This window comes from Suncus etruscus, chromosome 5 (assembly GCF_024139225.1).
Source record: "Suncus etruscus isolate mSunEtr1 chromosome 5, mSunEtr1.pri.cur, whole genome shotgun sequence".
NCBI classification, from domain to species: Eukaryota; Metazoa; Chordata; class Mammalia; order Eulipotyphla; family Soricidae; genus Suncus; species Suncus etruscus.
In genome coordinates, this window is record NC_064852.1 from 87,759,345 (window position 1) to 87,785,148 (window position 25,804).

Consider the following 25,804-nt stretch of genomic DNA (forward strand, 5'->3'; position numbering starts at 1 on the left):
CTTCCTCCTCCTCCTCTTCTTCTTCTTCTTCTTCTTCTTCTTCTTCTTCTTCTTCTTCTTTCTTTCTTTCTTTCTTTCTTTCTTTCTTTTTTTTTTTTTTTTGTGGTTTTTGGGCCACACCCGTTTGACGCTCAGGGGTTACTCCTGGCTATGTGCTCAGAAATCGCCCCTGGCTTGGGTGGACCATATGGGACGCCGGGGGATCGAACCGCGGTCCTTCCTTGGCTAGCGCTTGCAAGGCAGACACCTTACCTCCAGCGCCACCTACCCGGCCCCTCTTCTTCTTCTTCTTCTTCTTCTTCTTCTTCTTCTTCTTCTTCTTCTTCTTCTTCTTCTTCTTCTTCTTCTTCTTCTTCTTCTTTTGGTTTTTTGGGCCACACCCGTTTAATGCTCAGGGGTTACTAGGCATCTTACCTCTAGCACCACCTTCCCGGCCCCTCTTCTTTTTCTTCTTCCTCCCACTCTTCTTCCTCCTTTTATTCTTCTTCCTCTTCTTCCTCCTCTTCTTTTTCTTATTTTCTTACTATTCTTTGCTCTCTTTTTCCTCTTCTTCCTCCTCTTTCTTTTTCAGAAGAAAAGGATGACTCCTCTTCATCTTCCCCCTCTTATTTTTTTTTCACAACATTCTTACTCCTCTTCACCTTATTCTTACTCTTCTTTGCCTTATTTTTCTTACTCTTCTTATTCGCCTTATTCTTCTTAAAATTCTTCTTCCTCCTCTTCCTGTTCTCACTCTTCCTCCAACTCATCTTATTATTCTTGTTCTGGGTTTCTGGGACTTCATTGATTCCTATGTTGTTTCTGTTGAGTTTCTCAAAGACTTCTATTTTCATCGGTTCACATTCTTTGAGTAGTTTAGACATTGTCTGATCATTTGCTTTAAAATTCTCTTCCAATCTCTTCTGTTGTATGGAGTTGTTCTGCATATCATCCTCTGGCTCACTGACCCCATTTGCAGCTGCTGTTACTCCAGTGGAAAGGCTTTCCATTGAGGTTTTCAATTCATAAGTCAAGTTTTTCAGACTTGTTATTTCAGTGTGAAAATTTCTAATTTCAATTGTCAAATCTTCTTGATGCTTATTTGTGCTCCATTCAAGTCTATCGATGCTTCTTTTGAGCTCCCTGAACATTTTCCATAATTCTACTCTAAACATCTTATTTGTGAGGATACCTAACTGTTTGATACTTTTTAGATTATCAGAGCAGCTATCTTGATTCTTTAAACAAGGGTTGTACTGCAAAATTTCCCCATTGTTAAGGTTGTAGATTTCCTTTTACAATGTGGAGAAGTGGGGTTCAGGGGTTAAAAGATAAGCGCAGCCGCGGAGCGAAGTGGCCACGCTCTTCAGGTGTGGGTCCTGGAGAGATAATGATCCTTGGTGTCTCTGGGCTGCCTCCCACAAAAAGAAGGACCTGAGCTTCTATCCCAGGCAAAAATTATAGAGTATGCAGTGTGCCATTTTATTTGTACTGACTCTGTGATAATCTTGGAGGGTGGGAACTTTCATCATTACAGTATGATGTCATGGGCCACAGAAACTATTCATGTTGCTTTCTGTGCTAATCAGTCTCATTAAGCTCTAAGACTTCCATCTTATCACTTAATTACATCTGACTGAACTCACAAGCTGTTTGGATAAATAACTCCATCCCAGATTTTGGAATTTACTACAGTTGCCCAAAGATAAAACAATCCAAATGATTTTCAGATTAAAGTTCCCTATCTATTCATGAGTCACCTGAAGAAAAAGACACAAAGTTTAATATTCCCCCAAAGACAACCTTTCAGTTAGGATAGTCTTTTCCTATCAAAGGCACTGTTAATTGGTGCTCTAGAGGCTAAGGGCAAGATGTTCTGTTCTTCCTGGTGCTGAGATGCAGCTCAGACCCAGCAATTCAGGTAGCAGTATCATTCTTTCTAAACATAGCTGATGCACTGGCCACCTAAGGTTGGGTAACAATTCTGTGTTTACTAAGCAACAGATAGTCAACGATTGCCAGTTGAGCCTTTTTCTACTCTGACCTAACACCAACACATGGGAAGAAGAATATAGTGCTAGACACAAAGTAATTCCATAATAATAAACCAAAAATTCAAAGCATTGAGTTTGGAACACTGATAGAACTGCTTTTTATACCACCCAATTATTTCTAAAAACTTTTAAATTAGAATGAAAACAATTTTACAAAAAATTAAAAAAAAATTTTACAATGCCTCCACTTAGAAATAAAGGAAAATAAAAAAAATAAAGGAAAATATAATACAAAACTATCACAAAACCAACAAAACTCTGCTGCCTCGACTAATCCTTGTATATGCAACATTTCTTGGATCCCAGATGCAAAACATAACCCTAGTCTCTTTCTTTGACTAGATGAAGGGTCAATAAACTGATGAAATAAAATGCCAGACAGAAGGTATTTAGGCTTTGAAGTGTTACAAGTTTATAGCCCCTCTTCAACCTGGACATGGTAGTAGCAAAGCAACCACAGACAGAATACACAAGAATATGCATGGTCTATGACCATGAAACTAGGTTATCAAGCCAGGCAGTAAGCTCACTCTGATCTGTAGCCTATATGTTGTTGGCCCTTGAATGAGATTACATAGATTCAGGAAGCAAATTTGAGAACAGACACGAGACAGTACTTTCAAAGACTGTGCCTTATCAAACAGCGTCCCCTGGCAGGTCTGTGAATTTGCACTAAAGCTGGCAAAGCATTTATAAGGCAGAGTCTCAATTTAATGGTTTCTTGCTCACTGTCAATTCTGCCCTAACATGTCAGAGAAAGCTCTTTATGCTTAGAAACAAAGAAAAGAATATAAATAAGATGAAAGGTATAGAATATTATTTTGATCAAAGCAAACTTTTATCTATGATGCCAGTTTTATTTAAAATCCCATGTGAAAAGATTTGCTCCTGAAGCAGTCACCCTAAGTAGTCTAAGTTTTTTTTAGCTTTTTTGATTTTTGTTTTTGTTTTGGGGGCCAAACCTAGTAGTGCTCAGAGCTTAGTCCCAGCTCTGTGTTCACTCAACAATCTTTCTTGGTGGGGCTGGAGTGATTGCACATAGTGGTAGGGCATTTGCCTTGCATACAGCCGGACAGGACAGACCTGGGTTTGATCCTCAGCATCTAATATAGCTCCCTGAGCCTGCCAGGAGATATTTCTAAGTGCTGAGCCAGGAGTAACCCATGAGCACCACCAGTGTAGCCCCCAAACCAACTAAACAAACAAAGAAAATAGAAAAAAAAAACACAAAAAAAACTATCTCTCTTGGTGTGATTGGGAAATCATATGTGGTAGCAATAATGAAACTGGGGTTGGTTGTGTGCAGCTACCTTTCTGTCCTATAAACGACTAAATTTAAAATGAAAGGAAAAAAATGTAAAGTAACTCTCTGTGCAAGCTTTTATGTGTCTGAAGTCTAAGAAGTTAAAATGAAGCACTCTGGTGAAGTTAACTGCTAACATTAATCAATGAAGTAGAATTGATCCACCGTCCAGAAGGCATAATACCCCACCATCACTTCTGGAACATCTCCTGCTTATAATTTAATGGACAGCAAGTTAATTTTTTGCTAAAATAAAATTTAATAGATTAAATATAACTGTCAAGAAATGTAAAGTATGCCAACTTCATTATTAAAAACTTAATTGAGAAGAAAATCAGCTTCTGACTGTCTGCGTCAACTTTGCATGGCCAAAATAATAAGTAAATTACATTATATCCTATTTCTACATTAAAAAAAAATAGAGTAATTAGCAGACATAACTCTAGTTCTAGGATTATTCATTTAAAACTATTTACTATATTTAAAAACTAAAATTAAGGAATAATAGAGAGATTGCATAAAGGAGGAGGCTTTTGCCTTGCACTCAGTAGCCTACCTGGGTTTGACCCCTGGTACCACATATCACTGGGCAAAGTTTATTTTTTCCTGGTTTCTTGCTCCCATTATTTTCAATTGAATGACAAAAAAAATCTCAAGGTCTTATCACTCTTCTCTGAGAGAAGATCTGGCCTGGACACAATCCTAGCCCATCCACTTAGCTGGCCTCCTTCTGCTGAGAGCTGGAAAAGCATTAACACCAGAAAAGAGGAGGGAAAAGTAGGTAGTAGGTTGTTAGATCACAACCTGTCTTTACCCACAAGGAGGCATTCCACCATCTGCCTCTTTCCTTTTCGCTTATCCCTTTGATATGTAAAAGTCCAGCTGGAATTGTACTTTTGTCTCTCATTAGACCTTACCCCTCCTAGTGAATTTGTACTGAAAATAAAGAAATGTCATTCTGATTTGGTGTGGAGAGAGACTAAGGACTCCATGGTTCTCTCCTGGCTGACTTGGTTTATTAATTCTTTACAGCTACCCTTTTTGGGGCCCTTCCACATGGTATTGGAAATACATTGCATGGTGTGATTTCACAAAGTGGAGTTATTTTACAATAGCTTCCACTGGCTAGATCCTCCAGTGGGAGTAGGCTACATCCTGAGTGAAACCTCCAGATTATCAAAAACTGAGCAAAGAAACCTCACATACATTCTCCAAGAGGGCAGATCAGATAAATTTCCTTGTCTGACCTTATAATTTATATTCACTAACCAATCAGCTGACTGAGTCTTCCTCTTTCACCACATTTCAAACTTTATTATTTGTGAACAATGGCTCCCAGGCACTCCTTATTTTGCTTTTATATTTTCTGTTTTATTTGGAGGGAGGGTGGCTCTTAATTTTCCTGTAAGTGAAATAGCCTGTGAAGATGATAATAAAAACTCCAAGAGAAAGGAGAACTTTAAAAAATATTTATTTGGGGGGAGGTGCTCCTAAGTATTGTTCAGGGAGTGTTGGAGTCATTTCCAGTGGCACTTGGTCAACAAGGTCAGATGATCAATTGAACCCTGGGATTCTGGAGACCATCAGCCAAAATGGAGGAAGGAAAGGACTTCTAGGTTCACACTTGAAAGTGCTGGGTGGGGGGAGACATCCAACTTCTCAGGTGGAGTGGGTACAAGACACCAGGATCCACACTTGTGTTCCTGAGCTCTCTCTCCGTCTCTAAAACATCTTAGACTATATGTGTACATAGAGCAATTCCTATGCAAGAGAACAGTAAGCAATAATAATAAAATAAACAATAATAATCAGTAAATAAAAAAAGAAAAAGAAAACCTAAGAAAATAAGACTCTGTTCACCTGCATTTGCCACTTAAAGAAGAGTTTAACTTCTTTCTCCAGTAAACAGGTGAAATGAGTACAAATTTCCAGTTACTTTCTTTACATAATCTTATACCTGATAGAGAGATTCCTACACATTGCATCTTTATGCAGAGTTAAAGTAGCAAGAGATGAGAGACAATACTGACCAGAAACTCAGGAGACATCAAAGTGATGCAGGCAGCATACTAGACAGCCTCAACTAAACATCGAATCCAGCTGGCCTTCTTTATTTTTTGCCTCCAACATTAAAAATGGATAACCTGAAATCTTATGTAGCATGTACTACCCTTTTGAAGCTAAATGGCTTGTTGAGATATAAAGCACTGTTGTGGGGCTAAGAACACCTGCCTAACAAGCTTGCAAAGTGTCTGGCTATGAGTTCAAATCCGCAAGTGTCCCATAAACACCAAACACAATCCTGGCAACTCTGATGTTTGATTCCACATCCCTGCCATCTCTGATCACTGGCACTACCAGAAACCAATAAATATTAAAAGCAACAACAACAAAAACATTTTTTTAGAGACTCATGCAGTCTATAAACTATGCTCAAATAAGCAATGTTTGAAATTAAAAACGTAGACATGGAAAAAGCTTATGATTTGAAATGCCTTCATGGTCAAAGTTTTTTATTACTATATAAAAGTTTGGCTTAACATCAAATTACCAGCAGTATTTCTATGATTTGTTCAGTTGCCTGCAATACAGTGTGATCAGACAGAAAGAAATTTCCTGATTAAATACAGTCCTTGTGTCTAAAAAGTGCGGCTGACTCTAGTGATAAGACGTCTGAAGGTCCAGACTATTGCACTAGGCGATGGCACAGCTTGTTACTCACATATGTCCAGCATAAATAGGAGACCAACAGGCTCCAAATTCCTATAGGTGTCAATCAAATAGACATCAAGTCATAAATCAGCATTACCTCCCCAGCATGCAAAACTGCCATATCTGACCCAGGAATCCTGAGATCCTTAACAATCCCCCACTAAAACAAGCACTTCAAGGTTAGGAAAGAAAGAATCAGACCTTCTTTCTATGCACAACAGATGTGCAAACTAAGAAGTGATAAACTGATGAGCTTAGACAAGGCTTCCTTCCCTAAGAGCAAGTATGGTAGGTATCGGCTCTCTCTCAGAAAGTCATCCCTCACCAGGTACAATCTTTGCATAAAATAAAATAAAATAAAATAAAATAAACAGAGATAATAAAGATTAACACAGTGCATTATTTACATTCCTTGGGACAACTTCATAAAATAACCTCATGCAAAAGTAAGGTAAGTGAAATTGCTATGGTTGTTTGATAAAGGTAATGGTCGACTAGCCAGTTTCAGTCTTCAGAATAATACAATCAGATTTCTAACCATCTAAGACCAGGAGCTAGTTTATTATTAAAACATGTTAGCCTTAGGACCAGAACAATAGTTTAGCAGGTAGAGCATTTACCTTGCATGTGGCCAACCCAGGTTGAATCCCTGGCATTCCCTATACTCCCCTAAACACCATCAGAAAAATTCCTGCGTATAGACCCAGAAGAAATTCCTGAGTATTGCCAGGTGTGAGCCATCCTCTCAAAAATGTACAGCCTAGGACTATGGGTCTAGTTTAGAAGTAGAGCATTTGCCTTACATGAATGAGGTCCTGGGTTCAATCCTCAGAACTAAATTACAATTTTAAAAATTATAGTTTACAATTGGACCATTCAGGTCACAATTTGCAAACTATGTTAAAATGTATTATTGCTATTGCCAAATAAATATTATTCTGACAGGTCTTTTTTACTTCCTAATCTTAAAAAATTTATGACAGAATTTATTTGGTAAGATTTCGCATAATTTTTTTTTTTTTTTCGGTTTTTGGGTCATACCCAGTGGTGCTCAGGGGTAACTCCTAGCTCTGTGCTCAGAAGTCGCTCCTGGCAGGCTTGGGGAACCATATAGGATGCTGGGACTCAAACCGGGGTTCATTCCATGTTGGCCGCATGCAAGGCAAACACCTTACTGCTATCGCTCCAGCCCCTGCTACATAAATTTTTAATGGCATGATGACTACAAATGACTTTCCTATCTGACATTATCATGTCATATATATACAGAAATGTCTTCATTTAGTTTAGTAATATCTCACTCATCTTTCCCTGGGTTAAGCACTCCCTTCGTCTGACTGACTATATATGTGCTCTTTACTGACTTACCTCGTAACTTGGAGTCCAAGTTTCCAGGTCAGCTTTCTGTCAAAGCTGTAGAAAGTAGTTTATCCTCAAATGCCTGTAGTTTTCCCCCTAGGGGAACTCGTTTCTTAAATGGGCCAGCTGGAGTTATCTGGAAAATAACAGGAACAGCTTCTTAATTTCCTTTTCTGGTTATTTTGCATCAAGGGGCAAGAACTGAAAAAAAGAAATTACAGTCACATAGTCCATCTGCACAGAACCTTCATGAGCCTCTCAGGTCCACTGCCTATGTAGTCAGAAAATTGCTTCCAGTTTATCTTTCAAGAAGGAATTTCATGAGGATCCAGATTCAACTTTTTACCTCCTTTGCTCTATCTTATATAAGCTCAAAACTCAAAAAACCATCAGACCTCTCAGCAATGAGTAACTTACATAAATTACATCTTACCTGGCATTTTAAAACCTTTCAGTTTATAAGCTAATATTTTCCTAAAGAGGACAAAGTGCATTTTTTAAGAATCATGCTTAATCCTCCAATTAAATGAAACCTGAGATTTTAAAATCAGCAAGAGTAAATGAAGGCTGGAGCCATAGCACAGCGGGTAGGGCATTTGCCTTGCATGTGGCCAACCCAGGTTCAATTTCCAGCATCCCATATGGTCCCATGAGCACTGCTAGGAATGATCCATGACCACAGAGCCAGGAGGAGTAATCCATGAGCACTTCGGGGTGTGGCCCAAACACAACAAACATAAAAGAATAAATGTGAACCTCGGATTTTAAAATCATCATCCAGATTCCAATTCCAATCCCTGATTAAATATCTCTGACTTAACAAAAAATTGTTGCCTGATTTCTAAACAATCTCCTAGAAGGAGATGACCACAATGTTAAATAATACAGAAGATTCAACTTCACATAGTTTCTTAAAAGCCAAGGCTTTATAAAAAATCCAAAAATACGTTCACTTAAGTGGGTATTGAATGTGGCTAATTAACAGGAAGATCCTGTCTTACAAAACAGGGGCCTTAAAGTTTGATCCCTGGTGTTGCCCACCACTTGTCCAGTGCAGTCTCTGTGGCTCTACTCTGGTTCTGTTCTAGAACCAGAATTAAGTCTGGATTCACAGCCAGAAGCATGTGAGCACTACAAGTAAAGTAGGTGGAATCCAGCAAGCACCACAACTGAATACAAGCACAGAGGTTGAGTGTCTTATATTGGGTGAACACCGTATGTGCACCAGTGACTAGCAAGCACTATGCTGAGAATCTGCATGAACACTGTAGTTATGGTGTAATGCCAAGTGAGCATGTGTAGGTATATTACAATCACAGCATGAAGGCCCTGGCAAGCACGACTACCAAGTGTGTGAGCACCACAACGAGGAGTATGTGTGACTCCCAATCATTGTGAAATAGTAACAACAATGAAGAAAAATATGGGAAAAACAAATAGAATAAAACTAAAACCAACAAAATCTTAAATCGTTAGATGTTTACTCTAAGGAAAAGAATAAAAGCACAAAAGAATAAAAACCTAGCAAAATATTCAAAATAAAAGCTAGGGGCTGGAGTACAGCTCATAGAGTGCCTTGCATGCAGATGGCCTGGATTCAATTTCTGGCATCCCATATGGTCCTTCAAGACTGCCAGAGTAAACCCTGAATACTGCTGGTTGTGACCCAAAACTTCTCCCCCAAAATAAATTAAATTAAATTAAAATACTGAAGCTATATTAGTTCCTCTGATCTTGAAATGCAACAGCAGTTTTTCCTTCAACCTCACTACACATATATTCACAAAGCAGTTTTAAAAGTTATATTTCTTTGATTTTCGCTTTCAAGGTTTAGATTTTTCTCATTTTACCTTTTTTTTTTTTCATTTAAACTCACATATTCTAAAAGAAAAAGTTTATGAATGTGTTAGACACAAGTCTCATCATTATTCTATGCTTTGATTGGTCTTTTTTAGTACTTTTGTTGCTGGGGGGAATTCTAACCCCCTCCACTTCTACCTCCCCAACTTATTTCTACTAGGTAGTTAGATGAATGCATGCAACTTCGTAGGTCCTAAATAAAATACAGTTAATGGTTATGATAATGACATAGAAGACTAAGGCTAGGATTCATTAAAATTATTTTTGAATACTCAACATTACAGCTGTTGATTTTTCTCCAAGCTTGTTCAATCTGTGTTCCTTCATCCCATTCAATGCATACAGTCAGACCAAATATGAGATCAACTTTACACTTTACCCCCTATCCTCGTTTTTTTCCTGTAATACCTGCAAGTACGATAATCAAGTATGAACCCCCAACCCCAGTTATCAAAATAACAAAAAGAGAAAGAAACTCAGAGAAGGAAAGAAGTTGTCTCTCTTTTAGCCATAACCCTGAAACTAGAGAAATAATATAGATGTTAAGGAACTTGCTCTGCAAATAGCCAACCCCAGTTTGATATCCAATACCCTACAGAGTGCTCTGAGTATGGCCAGGAACAGTCCCTGAGTACCACCAGCTCACCAGAAAAACCAAATAAATAATATAACATAAAATAAATAAAATAAAATAAACAAAGCAATGACGTATCGTCTCATGCCTCAGAGACTGTCACATATCACATAAAAAACAAGAACAACCTGTGTTGGTGTGGATGTGGAGAGAAAGGAACTCTCACTCACTGATGGTGGGAATGCTGTCTAATCTAGCATTTCTGGAAAACTGTTGGGCTACACCTTATTTTACCTAAAACAAAGTTTATCCCTCCTTTCTTTGTATCTGTTTGTTTACAACGTGGTTTCTCCCAAAACAAAGATTGTTTTATATATAAACCTGGGTGGGACAGCTCAGGATAGCTGCCCCACCTTGGAGTGGTCTGTATCCTCAATAAAAATGGTAGTTCTGGCAGGCAGCAGGAGCTTCAGACTGGGTAGAAGATGGCCAGACTATCCGTGTTTCACCCTCAAATCCAAATCCTGATTTGTATTATTTCATGTGTGACCCTTGTTCATCTGGGGTTGAAGATATGGTGTGTTGGGTGATTTTACAGAAAACAATATGGATATTTCTAAAAAACTGGAAATTGAGCTCCCATATGATCCAGCAATACCACTCCTAAGGATATAGCTTAGAAAAACATACATACAAACAAACAAACAAAACACCCTCTGCACTCCTATATTCATTGCAGCTTTAGAAACAACCCAGGTGCCCGACAACAGTGGTACATCTACACAATGGAATTCTATAGAGCTGTTAAGAAAAATTAAGTCATGATATTTGTCTATACATGAATGGATCTGGAGACTATTGTGCTGAATGAATTAAGTCAGAGGGAAAGAGATAGAATAGTTTCACTCATCTGTGGTATGTAAGAAAAATAAAGGACAGTATGGTAATTATACCCAGAGACAATAGAGAAATATTTTTTTCTTTCTATATTTTAATAATTTTTCTTTCAATTAGCTGGGAACAAATGGATTATAATCTACTATATTATGACAACTACTATGACAATGTGACAATGATAGTGAGTGAGAGAAATAGAATGCCTGTCTTAAAGGGGGTGAGGAGGAGGGATATGGGAGACGTTGGTGGTGGGAAGTTTGCACAGGTGAAGGGAGATATACATTTTATGACTGAAACCCAACTACAAACATGTTTGTAACCATGATGCTTAAATAAATTATTAAAATAAAATTAAAGCAAACTGATGCTTTAAGAATTCACATTTGGGCTGGGTCTACTTCCTGATCCCCGGTGACAATCAAAGAAGAACACAAAAAAATCAGCTCTCAAGTGCCTCACCTCAGGTAGGCATGCCTACCCACATGATGGAGCAAATTCCTGCCTGGCTTTGGGCTACAGGGGACCCTTTTAAAAGCCACACCTGGGGCTACTTCCTGATCCCCAGTGACAAAGAAGAACACAGAAAAAAATAAAAAGAATTCACATCTGGAAGCTGGCCATCTATGCAGGAGAGGATGGCCAGTCAAATCTTTGCCCTGCCAAAGTCACTACTGCTGCCTCCCTCATCCAGAATCATCACTTCCACAATGGCCCTGCTTTATCACTGATCCTTTACAATTCCTGTGGAGACACCAATCTGATCATACTTCAGGTATGCCAGTTTGGGAACTGATATTACCTGGTCTTTTGGCAGTGAGTGTGGGCACCTTCCCCCTGTATTTTCCTTCTTCTGAGAAGCCTGGCAGCTGTAACAATTCCCACAAATGCAGTTGTCATGTTTGAATGGGCCGGCTCCATAGACTCACACTTTTCTTAAATGAGATATAAACCAAGACGTGAAAAATTATGACTACACCAGCCCACACAGCAGAAAGCTGACCGTGTTTGGAGAAGATGAGGCCTGGCAGCTGAGTACATATTCCTAAAAGTTATAGTTTCAGTAATAGTGCTTTGAATTTCTTGGCAACTTCATCTGTTTGATACTGTCATCCCTAAAGGACCACCCCAATTTACAGAATGGACAACTAACAACAAGAACTTACTAAACCTTCTTCCACTGTATTAATAACTTCATTGGAGATAAAATAATTTTCACAAATATGCTTGCTATAACCTTCCTTCCTTCCTTTCTTCTCTATCATTTTTTTCCTTTCTATTTTATTATTATTATTATTTGGTTTTTGGGCCACACCCGGTGATGCTCAGGGGTTACTCCAGGCTATGTACTCAGAAATTGCTCCTGGCTTGGGGGACCTTATGTGACACCGGGGATCAAACTGAGGTCCATCCTGGATCAGCCATGTGAAAGGCAAATGCCCTACCGCTGTGCTATCGCTCTGGCCCAATAACTTTTCTTTCACTTCTCTGAGAACAAATGTATTATAATATACTAGGTCAACAATGTAATGTATTTTCTTTAAATAAATAAAAATTTACTCCATCAACTGGAACTCGTTCTTTGCTTGCAGGAGACCCAGGTTTAACCTCTGGTACTGTATGGCCATGAGCATAGCCAGGAATTATCGTTACCTACTTCAAGCATCAAACTACAAAAGAGAACCTGAGCACCCTTAGGTGTGGGCTTTTCTTTTTTTTTTTTTTCTTTCAGTTTTTGGGCCACACCCAGGTGCTCAGGGGTGACTCCTGGCTGTCTGCTCAGAAATAGCTCCTGGCAGGCACGGGGGACCATATGGGACACTGGGATTCAAACCAACCACCTTTGGTCCTGGATCAGCTGCTTGCAAGGCAAACGCCACTGTGCTATCTCTCCAGGCCCAGGTGTGGGCTTTTCAAATGCACCTGATTTTTATCAATGCAAACAAAACAAATTATGTTCTAATTTAAGATTTTTTTCTGCAGACTGAAAAAAAAATCCAGACCTTATCATCCCAAGAGCTTAATAAATTAAAAACTGTAAACACAAGAAAAGTTGATTTAAATAGTCTCCCCTACACTAGCTAGCATTTGGTTAGGGAACTCAGGAAAATCTCATCAAGGCAGTTGAATGAGTTGGTAAAAGTTCCTTCTGAATGCCTCATTCAGGAAGCAAATGATGCATTATCTGACAGCAGAAATTCTCCTCTAAGTCATTGTCATCAACTGATTAATCCTCCCAGAGCCTGAATTTTATCCATTATACACCATGTTCTTGTCCAGTACACAAAAATCCACATTCCAACATAACACGTTCAAGCCCCTATTAGCTCATAATGTATTCTACCAAAGCCTGACTAACCCCACAGCTACAATGAATGCACAGAATGTAAAATAAAATAATACAAACTATATCATTCAGTCAATATAGCAAGGAAAAATAGTAAAGACAATAAAGAAACCAGAATTACCAGAAATGTCATTTACACAGTCAACAAATCTCCATAACAAAGTCCACTTCACAACACAATTGATAGATAAGAAATTATTTAATGCTCTTTCTGTATATCATGTGGCCCAAGGTTTGGAGGTTGTTTGTTCTTTTTTTTTTTTTTTTTTGTCTTTGTTTTTAAGAATTAAACATCCAAAATAAAATAAAATAAAATAAAATAGAAAAAGAATTAAACATACTAAATCACTTTCCCAAAGACTGAAGCCTAGGAAATGGTACAAGATCTTTCTTTATTATTTTACTTTATTTGCTATCTCTCCCCTCTCCTCTCCCCTCCCCTCCCCTCCCTTCTCCTCACCTCTCTTCTCCTCTCCTTTCTCTCTCTCTCTCTCTCTCTCTCTCTCTCTCTCTCTCTCTCTCTCTCTCTCTCTCTCTCTAGGGGGAGTTTTTGGGCTACACCTGGTGATGATGCTTAGAAGTTACTCTTGGCTATGTGCTCAGAAATCATTCTGGCTTGGGGGACCATATGGGATGCTGGAGATCAAACCACGGTCCATCCTGGCTCAGCAGCATGCAAGGCAAATGCCCTACCACTGTGCCACTGCTCCAGCCCCATGTTATCTCTACTCTCTTAATTGGTAAAAAGTTAATTATTTTGCATTTCACTGGCAGCAATCTTAGACAAAAAATGGATTTTTCTGTGTCACGGTACCAAGGTAGGATCACTAACTTCATATGAGTTCCTGAGTTCCTCCCTGTTACTACTAACACTAACAAGAAGAAAAGTAAGGAGAACTTGGAAGAGGAAAAAGATAAGGAGGAAGAAATTGATTTTCTTCCTCTCTATGTGATAATCTCAAGTACACCGACATTTTCTACTTCGTTTTTAATCACCAGAGAAGATAGTTTGAATGCTACACCCCAGGATGGTTTGTGGAAACAGGTGTGATTATAGTAATTTCCTGGACCAAAAAATACAACATAAATTCAGTTACCTTCACCTAGCAATTAATATGGGTTCCATGGAAACAACTGTAGAGCAGATGGTTTTCAACCTCATGAATTTATCTAATCTCATTAGAGCTACTCTCTGTGAGAAAAGTTAAAATTTAGCTGAAATAACACATCTAAGTTTTCATTTGTGCCCTTACGGGTTGATTGATTTCTCCACCAAGTCAATTATGTCAAGTATTAGATTCAAGTCATCAGAATCACACAGAAAAAAAAAAAAAGAAAGAAAGAAAGACCCAGAAAGCTAATACACAACAAACAAAGCACCTTCCATTAAGAAGTTTAAATTTTAACAGGAAAATGTATGAGAACAGTCTTCATAAATTACAAATGCAGAAATGTGCTCTGGAATTTGTGGCCTGGCAATCTAATTTCTAGCTTAGTGTTTACAGGATGGATGGGAAACACATCATGGATAGTTAGTCAAAACTGGGTTCCTCTGAGGAGTGGAGAAGTAATACAGGATTTAAGGCATTTTCCTTGCATGTAGTTCACTCTGGTTCAAATCCCAGTTCAATCCCTTGAACTAAATATGGTCCCACCCGAAGCACTACCAGGAGTGATCCCTAAACTCTGAACACAGACAGGTGTAATCCTGAAACAAAAACAACATAAAAAATATGAGTCATTTGAAAAATGAGTGAATTCATACAGGAAGCAAAGATGGGCCAAAGCATTTCAAATCATGGAAAAAGTGAATAAAGATTAAGAGATGGGATGCCCAGTGACAGAACATAGAGTACACATAGACTGTGTTGGGGGGAGACTTGAAAACAAAGTGGAAAGAGAGAAAGACACAGAAGAAAACACATGAAAGAGGAAAAAGAACAGAAAAGCCATGAGGGAGGGTGGAAGCACCTGCGAGTTGGTGTCAAGAGGGAACAGTGAAGAATTTGCTTGCGAAGGGCAGAATATGGGATTCTATAACACATATTTCTTGTCTTGGCAAAATAATAAAAAGTAAAATATATTCTTCTCTCAAAACAAGATTAAATGCAAGATATAGTCAACATATCAACATCAAAACATTTTTACCTAACACAAAATGTTTTTTCTATTCACTATATTTTTATGTTGTAAACCAAATAGTTTCCCATTATATAATCAGTATCTAGCTTGGCTCAAATAGATAAATTTCTTTGAGGACAGGGGTGAGTGGGATTCTTTAAATCCCAACAGGTTAGTATTCAAAAACATATTCTTTTTCCTTTTTCCCAAATTAAATCAGTCTTATTAATTCTGACAAAAATTCCATAGTAAGGAATAGATTTCACAATCTGAGGGGCACTGGGTTCAATCCTGGGTCCCACACATACCAAAACACTCAGATGACTGGTTATAAAAATAAGAATGTTTATTACAGAACCACTCAATAATTCTTTACTCATTTATATAAAAAAAGAATTCCATTAACTTTAATGCACTGCAAATATGTTTGGATATATCCTGATCATTCAAAAGTAGTTATAAGAGGGAGCCTGTAAGCACTTTTTCTCTGAAAGCCAAGATCATTAAACATTTTTCATTTTGTGGGCAGGCCATGGTTTCTGCCATTAGATGAAACTATTCAGCTCTGTAGTTGGAGTAGGAAAGCAGATACAAACAGTATGCAAATGAATGAGCATTTTTGTGTTCCAATAAAATTATTTTCAAAAGAGCGGTGGTTCACTTCTGGCCCAGAAGTGTAACAGGACCTCTGCGTCTAACAGATGGTTCTTCATGCCTCAGGGTGGACATTTCTAATAAAGTAATATTAAAAAATTACTCTGAGAAAATGATTTCCAATGAAAATCTCCAGTCAGTTGAGTGATAAAAGGGAAAACAAAATGAAATTCTAGAAAAATCATGGTTCACAAATAAAGACGTTTTTGATAAATTAAAAAGAAAATGTAGAATTGTAAAGTGTCTCTGATCACTGTTAAAGAGTCCAAAATATAAATGGAAATATGAAAATGTGACTCTGAAATCACTTCAGAAAGTGCTCAGACCCAAACCAAATATACTCATTAACTGGGGCAAGAATTCTGGGAAATGTTTTTGTCACTAAATAAAATATCTTAAGAAATTAAAAAAAAAGAAAAGAAACGTATGCATCTTGATTGAAGATTTATGTGGAAGGAAGCCATGAAATCTGTAACCATATAAAGTCTCAGATCAGAGTTCTATCATAAATTCTAAAAATTACTCTCTATTTACTTGATGACTAAGGTTGTGGGAGTAAGCAATATTATCACCAAAGTTTGCCACTCTATATTTAAATCAATAGATGTATAATAAAAATTTTTAAAACTCAATTGCATAAAATTAATGATGCTCCCACCTACTTACTATTAAAAGTGTCTTAGTTCTGTGACCTTGTCAAGTTACTTTACTTTTCATTATTTTCATTTCCTTCTGTGTAAATAAAGTATGGTTCTTCTAAGGTTTTAGCAAGATTATGTAAGGTGTTTGAACACCCAGGCACACAAGAAGTGCTCAATGTTATATTGCAAATTACTCCTTGAGTTTCTTCTCTGCAGTCAGCTTTCCTGGTTGCCCTTTGCCCTCATCTTCTCCTAAACTCCTCTGGCTGTCACTCTTGCACTTGCCTAGGTATCTACTGTACATTTCCATGGAATAAAGTAAGGATGCCTGAAACCCACTATATCTAAACATGAAACCCATCATCTCTATATTATATTCCACTCCTTGACTTCTATTAGGATAAAGACATAGACATCTGCCCTTAGTCCAAATTAGTGGCCTTTAACCATTTCATTTGCAATCTTCTAATTGAACTCACCCGAATTTCTCCTCCTTCTACCTCCCAAATACCTATTTTAGGTATCACTCTTATTTTGCCCTCTCTGGCTGTCTCTGGTTCAGATTAGCCATATTCCACTAATTTATCTCCTCCTAATTCTTCTCTTCTCTATCACTGTCATTTGAATCATCATTCTTAAAACACATAGTTGATCACATTACTTTCTTTTTATTCTCTCTTGCTTAGGGAAAGGCGATTTTTTAGACCCAGAGCCAATCTTCATAGTGCCTGAGAATCCTCTGAAATATGGTACAATTGCTTGTGAGTGTTCTTGATGGGAAAAAGTAAGTCAAGGAACACTGAGAGGATAATTTCATTAAGATTACATCTAACTTAATTGTCTCTGAGTCATTCTAATGTCTTAAACCCCCGTTTCCAGTAGAATGAGCATTATCTTGTCCTCTGTATACACAATGGATGCCATTTCAGCTCCCCACACATTGCAAGGGTGTCCCCTCTTCTTGAAATGCTCTTCTTGTACACTGAACATGTGAAACCGCAGCTTGGGTCTCAAAAGTCACTCTGGGAAGCCCTGCCCAGGTCAGACAGAGCATGTGGGCAACAAGAAATGCAAAATAAAATGTGGGTGCTTATATAGTACAAATTTATTAAATTAAAAGTTTTATTAAATGAACAACTTTAAAGTCCTAGGCACACATTATGTTTACTTAAGGGACATCCTTTCAGTGTCTTTGGGATTTAATAAAACCAAAGAGTATGAATTCTGAAACCGACATGTCTTCAAGGCTGAATCTTGGTTCAGTTACCAGCAATAGGACTGAAAGCAAGTGACAAAACTTCTCCATGTCTCACTTGTGTGATACATAAAGATGGAGATAGTTTGAGTCTCTACTTTTCAGGATTACTCTGGAAATCAAATACATTTATAGAGTAGGCCAAAGAAAGTACAGAAATATGGTACTTGTCTTATTAGCCCACCCAGGTTCCAGTCCTAATATCACTTATGGATGAATCCTCGATTCCTGCCAAGAGTTATTCTTCAGAAGTATTACTTCAGCAGTAAACCTTGAACACTGTCACCAGGTGTGGCACCAAAAGAAGTAAGTAAATTAATACACATATTAATGAACACTATGTAAGATCTGGCAATTATTACATTTGCCTAAATCAGTGTTATAGATTCTGAAACATAATCAAAGACCAGTATTTACTAGCCTTACCCTATATGCCTCAAACTTTAGTTAATTAATTTAATTAGCCAAATACTAATAGAATATGGCCCTTTCCACTAATATTTTTAGCCCAAAGAAAGTTTTCAAGTCTATCTGATTAAGTTCAGATTTTTCTCCTTTGAGCCTCCAACAGCTAAAAATAATCAGCTCAAAATATTTCCAAGGTACACCACAGGTTCTCTAAAATAATGCCTTTGAATAGAAAAAAAAAAAAAAAAAAAAAAACCTCAGAACTGTTCTTTCCTGGGCAGCAAATCAATGAACCACCTCGTAACTCACAAGGACCAATATGAAGGGGAAATTCTAAGAAGAAAGATCAAGGGGCTTTAATGACTCAGCTTTCAAACAAAACACCTTGTTTGTCAGAAAAATAGGCAACAATCTGGAAAAAAAAAACTTGTGAAATGTAAATATGATCATCCTGAACGTCTGGAAGACTTGATAATGGTGTAGTGAGGTGATGGGGTTCACCTTCTCATTGTCACTTAAACAAAAAGATTACGTGATGAGTTGACTTTACCCTGTAGAAAACTGTCAGTGCCCTCACCAAGTCATTCTGACACACTCTAATATATTTCATTTATCTAATGTTATATTCGTACCCTAAAAAGTCACTAAAAAGAGGGCCCGGAGAGATAGCACAGTGGTGTTTGCCTTGCAAGCAACCAGTCCAGGACCTAAGGTGGTTGGTTCGAATGCCGGTGTCCCATATAGTCCCCTTTGCCTGCCAGGAGCTAATTCTCAGCAGACAGCCAGGAGTAACCCCTGAGCACCGCCGGGTGTGGCCCAAAAACAAAAACAAAAAGTCACCAAAAAGAATCACTTGACTTATTACAATAATTATACTTAGCAGAAAGACCTCAAAACACTTCTGCTGTTATTTATAACAAAGGGAAAAAAGAATAAGGCCATATTTTTTTATCTTACTCTTAAAGGTCCTCCATTTTAAATAAAGTCCAATTCATTATAAGCTTCTTGAAATATTCAAGCAGATTTTCTTGAAATTCCCTCAAATACAACCTCCCTTTGCTTTGTGTCTTCTAATTAAAGCAATCTTCTTATCACTACATCCAAAATCAAAATCTCATCATTCTTTTAAAACTCTGTGGATGATACAATACCATTCCTTACAGCTCAACTAAAAGTACATCTCCAGGGTTTTGGGAAGTGGAAAAGATAAAAGTCAGTTCATACTTGGCAATGCTTGGGGGTTATTCTTAACACAATGTTCAGATATCACTCTGCACAGTGCTGCACTAAAAGCATATGCTCAGGTCTCTCTCTCTTTCTCATCTCTTTTTCTGTCTTCTCTCCCACTTACTCTCCCTCCTCCCCCTCTCCTCTCTCTCTCACACCATTTTTTCTCAACACCTCTTGGACTCTCTTGGACCATCTGATCAGAGTTACTTGCTCACATATATTTTCATCTCGACTGGATTTTGGCATGCCCATTACTTACTCTATCTCTGTAAGCCTGATAACATGCTGGGAACATATGACCATGGCAAGTGCTTGTACTTTTTTCTACAGTAGGCAAAAAGTAGGCTCCAGTATGCTCCAGCTCATGCTACAGCCCAATCAAACAAATGGATAGCACTCAGATAAGACCAGAAGAAAGAAGAAAGATTTCAGTTAAACAGATAGAACCTGTGTTCTTATAAAGCAAATTGAGAGATAAGAATTGCCTTGCTACTCTAGAAGAGCAAAGAAACTTACAGTTACAGTTGGAATTAAATTATTTGCCAACAACTACTAAGAGTGGTGCATTAAAGGCTTCCTGCCCATTCACATAACATAGCATAATTCCAAGTTGCAAAAGAAATACTGCTGCTATATTTCTTTTACTATGTACTCAAAGCATTGTTTACCTTTTTCCCTTTATTTATTTATTTATCTTTTTAATATATTTTATTTAAACACCTTGATTACATACATGATTGTATTTAGGTTTCAGTCATGTAAAGAACACCACCCATCACCAGTGCAACATTCCCATCACCAATGTCCCAAATCTCCCTCCTCCCCACCAACCCCTGCCTGTACTCTAGACAGGTTTCTATTTCCCTCATACATTCTCACGCATAGTTCACTTCTAAGCTTCAAATAAAACACTCTGAAAACCCATGTATATAGGGGATAATTTCTTTTTTTTTTTTTTTTTTTTTTTTTTTTTTGTGGTTTTTGGGTCACACCCGGCAGTGCTCAGGGTTACTCCTGGCTCCATGCTCAGAAATTGCTCCTGGCAGGCACGGGGGACCATATGGGACGCTGGGATTCGAACCGATGACCTCTTGCATGAAAGGCAAACGCCTTACCTCCATGCTATCTCTCCAGCCCTTAAATACTCTTTTTTTTTTTTTTTTTTTTTTTTTTGTGGTTTTTGGGTCACACCCGGCAGTGCTCAGGGGTTACTCCTGGCTCCATGCTCAGAAATTGCTCCTGGCAGGCACAGGGGACCATATGGGACGCTGGGATTCGAACCGATGACCTCTTGCATGAAAGGCAAACGCTTTACCTCCATGCTATCTCTCCAGCCCCCTAGGGGATAATTTCAATCATTATGTCCGCTGAACTATCATAATCTCTCAATATTCAAGGCCCATAACACAATAATAAGGGAATATGATCAATAACAACACTAAATCCTGCAGTATCAGAATTTCAGGAACAACTTCACTAGACCTAACAGATCACTGTATGTTGCTACCTGAAATCTCCATTGTCTCACAGGGGACAGAGTGACATTACTCTGAGTTCATGCTACAGAACTGGACTGATCTATGTGTTCTGTCTGGCTTACTAGACAGCTGCCCACAGTGTCCAATCAAATGTCCACAGATGACATTTCTCTGCCTCTTTCGATAAGTGCTCCGTAAGAGAGTAATAACATGTATTCTTATACACACATAAATTTTCTTGAGCCCCAAATCCTAAAAGAAGAGATGCCCTAAACCCTAAATCCAGATTATAGAAGACTTATACATATTGTTTTAATTGGAATTGTGCTAATGAGAAATTTCCTGTTCAGTGTTCCACTGGATATGGCTTTCATATCAATGACATTTGGAATATTCCATTTCTAGTATCGTGTTGCTGGTGTCTCTTGGATTACAGGAATAGTAACAAAATCCTTGGGGTACGTAGCAGGAGACTTGAAGAGCTTAACCTTACTCAACCTTAAAACAACTATCGTAGATGATGTTTTTAAGTCCAGATATGCCTGCCACATATCAACAGAGGTCAAACTAATGTCAAAACATTGTTAACAGGACTTGAGTAATAGTAAAGTGGTAGGGCAATTTCTTTCCAAGTACCAACTCAGGTTTGATCCCAGGCATTCTATATGGTTCCCCAAGCACTGCCAAGATAAATTCCTAAGTACAGTGCCAAGAATAACCCTTAAGCACAATTGAGTGTGACCCCCCCCCTAAAATTTGTTAACAAATTAGGTAAACACCGTCAGTGATACTTTCATATATTCTCCATTATCTTAAAATGATTGAATAGGTTTAAAACAAGATGTTATTTTGAAGCGCAAATATACCTGTCAGATAACAACTGGGTTCAAAATAACGTTAAAATTTGTTTTAGGGCCCAGGGAGATAGCACAGCGGCGTTTGCCTTGCAAGCAGCAGATTCAGGACCAAAGGTGGTTGGTTCAAATCCCGGTGTCCCATATGGTCCCCCTGTCAGGAGCTATTTCTGAGCAGACAGCCAGATAGCCAGGTGCATCGCCAGTATGGCCCAGAAACAAAAAAAAAAAAAAAAAAAAAATTTGTTTTAAAAAAAATTAGGCAAGCATCATCATTGATACTTCCTTATATTATGCAATATTTTGAAATGATTAGACTCAGAACAAGCATAAGGTTTATATAATCTATATACTTTGCCATATATGGCTGGCTTAATTGAATAAAATTCTGATCTTATTTCCCTCCGAGTCTCTCTCTTTGTCCTTCTCTGCTACTTTGATGGAATAATATCAAGCTACCCCAGTTCTTATGCTTCTTCCTGTATCAATTCATCCAGATTTCTATTAAATTTCAGAGTAATTTGCTTGTCTGCTCATTAGACCACAGGAAAACCTGACAAATAAATCAAGCCTATTAGCATTCTTATACACAAGCTTCCTGCACATACAGGAAAAATAGAATAAATTTTAAAGTGTTGAGACAGTGAACAAAGACATTTATTATAATTCAAAATTGTTCTTCTGGGAATTTAATTTGATGTCATAGACTGATTTTTAAAACATGGATGGGGGAAAAACAGGGTAGATAGATTGTGTTATCACATTACAGAAATTTCTTTGAAATTGAGTGCTTCCTTTAGGCACTCAAAGTACCCAAAAAAGTAAAGTAGAAATCTGTGATATCATGGAAAGATCCTCGGATATTTAAAACTATTAAACATGGGGCTGGAGTGATGGCACAGTGGTAGGGCACTTGCCTTGCATGTGGCTGAACCAGGACCTCGGTTTGATCCACTGGTGTCCTATATGGTTACCAAGCCAGGAGCGATTTCTGAGCACATAGCCTAGAGTAACCCTTGAGCATCACCAGGTGTGGGCCCCCCAGAAATAAATAAAATAAAATAACTGTTAAATAGGGACCAGAGGGGCCAGAGAAATAGCACAGCAGTATTTGCCTTGCAAGCAGCCGACCCAGGACCTAAGGTAGTTGGTTCGAATCCCGGCATTCCATATGGTTCCCTGTGCCTGCCAGGAGCTATTTCTGAGCAGATAGCCAGGAGTAACCCCTGAGCACCGCCGGGGGTGGACCCCCAAAAACCCAACCAAACAGAAAAAAATAGGGACCAGAAGAAAGCACAAAAGACTGAAACACATGACATGCATCACAAGGTCCTGAATTTAATGTCCAGTGAGGCTCTAGTAACCACCAGAATCACTTTATCAAAACACCAAGCCATCAGTCCTATAAAGCCAGGACAAGTATCTTCAGGCTCCAAGATTCGGACTTAAACAATGCTTGAACAGACCTCACAAAAATCATATAAGTCAATAAAATAAAATTGTTAAATAGGCTCACTTCAAATCCTAAAATGTATGTTATTCAATCCACTTCAACTTTAATATCGTTATTGGACCACTTGAACTTTAATATCTTTATTGGATAAATAGGGGGTTCAGTTCTAATAAAAGTTGATTCACCTTGCTTTGGAAATTCTAACTGTAGGTGGACATTTAAATGGTGCTTTGTATGATAGTCCTAGCACTCATGCATGCTCCAGCAGAACCATCTGTTACATTTCAAGGCAAACATACACACACACACACACACACACACACACACACACACACACACGCGGTGGGGAAGTGGGGAGTGGCACACAGATATCTTCAAAAAGCATGTCTGGTTGCCCCATTTATCAACATTTAAATACAATCATCTCATACTAGATCAAAGCTGTTTTTTTTATGTATAAGACACAAAGGTTGAGAGCAGAAAAATAATGTCGGAGTTAAGGTATTTGCCTTAAATATGATTGAACCAGACTTGATCCTGGCATCATTTATGGTACCTCCATCCACTGTTAGAAGATAAGAGGAGTAATCCCTGAGCACAGCTGTGTTTTAGGATATTTTATTTTGGTTTTATTTTTTGAGGGGCCATAGAGAAGTTCAATACATTGGGATGAATTCAGGAGCTCCAGGATCGATCCCTAGAACTTCATGGTCTTCTAAGATGTGCCAAAGTAAACATAGTCTTGGAGTACTATCAGGTTTATTTCCCCAAAAATTACCAAGCCGCAAAACAAACTCTGAGGTCTTTAAATCATTCTAAAACCTCCATGTATCATACTTTAGTCAGATTATATAAGCTTTCTAACATAGGAAGAAATTACATGCAAAAATCATTATAATCCTTCCATCGAATACCTAATTTCACAAGACTCATAGATGTAAAGACCATGAATATTAATGCTCAAATCCCCACACTAATAGGTATGAAGAACCTAGTCTCTAAAAGAATCTAGATTTAAATTTCTACTTTGCTACTCCCAAGTTTAGTGGCATAAGAAGAATTGTGACTTAAAAACTAATGGGGAGAGAAGGCCTACCAAGGCTGTTTGCCCCCCTCCCAGCAATTCCTATAAGGTAGAGTAGTGTAAGTTCCTGCCTACATCTCTGAATCAGTTATGCCTTTTTTGGTTCTTTAGAGTCTTAGCCATGAAGTGGAACTACTAAAAATCCCTCTTTATAAGTTATAATAATAGTGAAGAGAAATGCTGGATACACAGAAAGTTACATTGTTAATTCAAAAGCAGCTTCACCCAATAGTCATAAACCATATATTTTCAGTCAGTGATTTAAGTTTAGACCTGATGATTCTCCCCATCCAGTTCCTTCCCCACTAGAAGAATGTACAGTCTTCTTGGTAAAGAGGGTCACATAAAAGACTTTCTTGGAAAGCACTTACTGCCAGATTCCTGTCCTACTCAGTGCAGATATGACCAGAGTCCATTCCAGTCCTGCTAGAGGCCTGCCACAGCTGCCCTTCTCACCACACATATCACAAAGCAGTCCCCTGGTGCTGGGAAGCTTCAGCCACTGACCCCTGCAAGAATAGTCAGTGAGTTATTATGGGCTTCACCTGACATTTCTTATTTTACTCAACAGCAGCAACAGGGAAAGAATTTTTGGCACAGAGCAGACACTCAATTAGGATTATGAAGTGAAAGGCATCATAAAACTGGCAAGGGATAAAGCTGGGAGCCTTGATATCTATGAGGGTCAGAATTCAATTACAGGTTGCCCTTATGTTCTGCTTTCATTTTACCTTCCTTATACTTGGACCTAACTCAGGATCCATTCAATTTCTACACTATGCCTACCCCCAAGGTGCAGAGTCTGGAAATATGAGCAATACTAACCTCAGGGAAAATGTGTTCCCTCCTTTCCTTAGGTTATAATAACCAAGGTCTTGATACGTTCTGAAGAAGTTTTAACCTCAAAAATAATTTAGAAATTGTATTTAATTTCCCTTACATTGCTCATCAGAATATTAACCAGGATGACTGCTTCAGAAAAGTGTTTGATGGTATCTGCTAAAGGCAATAATACTCTAGGGCCCAGATTTCTCTCCTGGCATTATATGCCCAAGAGAAATAAAAACATATAGCCATCAAGTGAAAAATTGAGAATGCTCACAAATCCCTGTATTTCATAAAAGCAAATTAAGAACAATCTGAATAAGTGGAAAAGAATGAATTACAGAAGCATACAACAACAAACAACAAAATGGATGATCCCTAAAGAAAAAGAACTACTATCTAATTTCACCTAAATTTAAGTTAAAAGATTGAATAGTGTGATGACAATACCAAGGATGAGACACAGCCCGGGACAGACATGAGAACACCTTCTAGCAAACTGGAAATGCTCTATATTTTCATTTGAAGGTATATTTGAATGAACCCTGTTACTTCACATCTGTCTTCCTCCTGCTTCACTCTATTTCTTTCCTATTCACTATACTCTGGGGCCAGACAACTCCCATTTAAAATTCAGGTTATTGGGGCTGGAGTGATAGTCCAGCCAGTAGGGCATTTGCCTTTCATGAGGCCTACCTGGGTTCTATCCCTGGCATCCC

The 25,804-nt window shown here is 38.2% G+C and overlaps 1 protein-coding gene across 4 annotated transcripts in view; it reads right to left on the bottom strand.

Moving 5' to 3' along the window:
* The window catches only part of OSBPL6 (oxysterol binding protein like 6), a 239,591-nt gene that overhangs the window by 124,740 nt on the left and 89,047 nt on the right, over positions 1-25,804 (bottom strand). For all 4 annotated transcript variants that reach the window (XM_049773389.1, XM_049773388.1, XM_049773386.1 and 1 more), the window contains exon 2: positions 7,417-7,543. The gene's annotated coding sequence lies outside the window, so the exon portion shown is untranslated. The remainder of the gene's footprint in view (positions 1-7,416; positions 7,544-25,804) is intronic.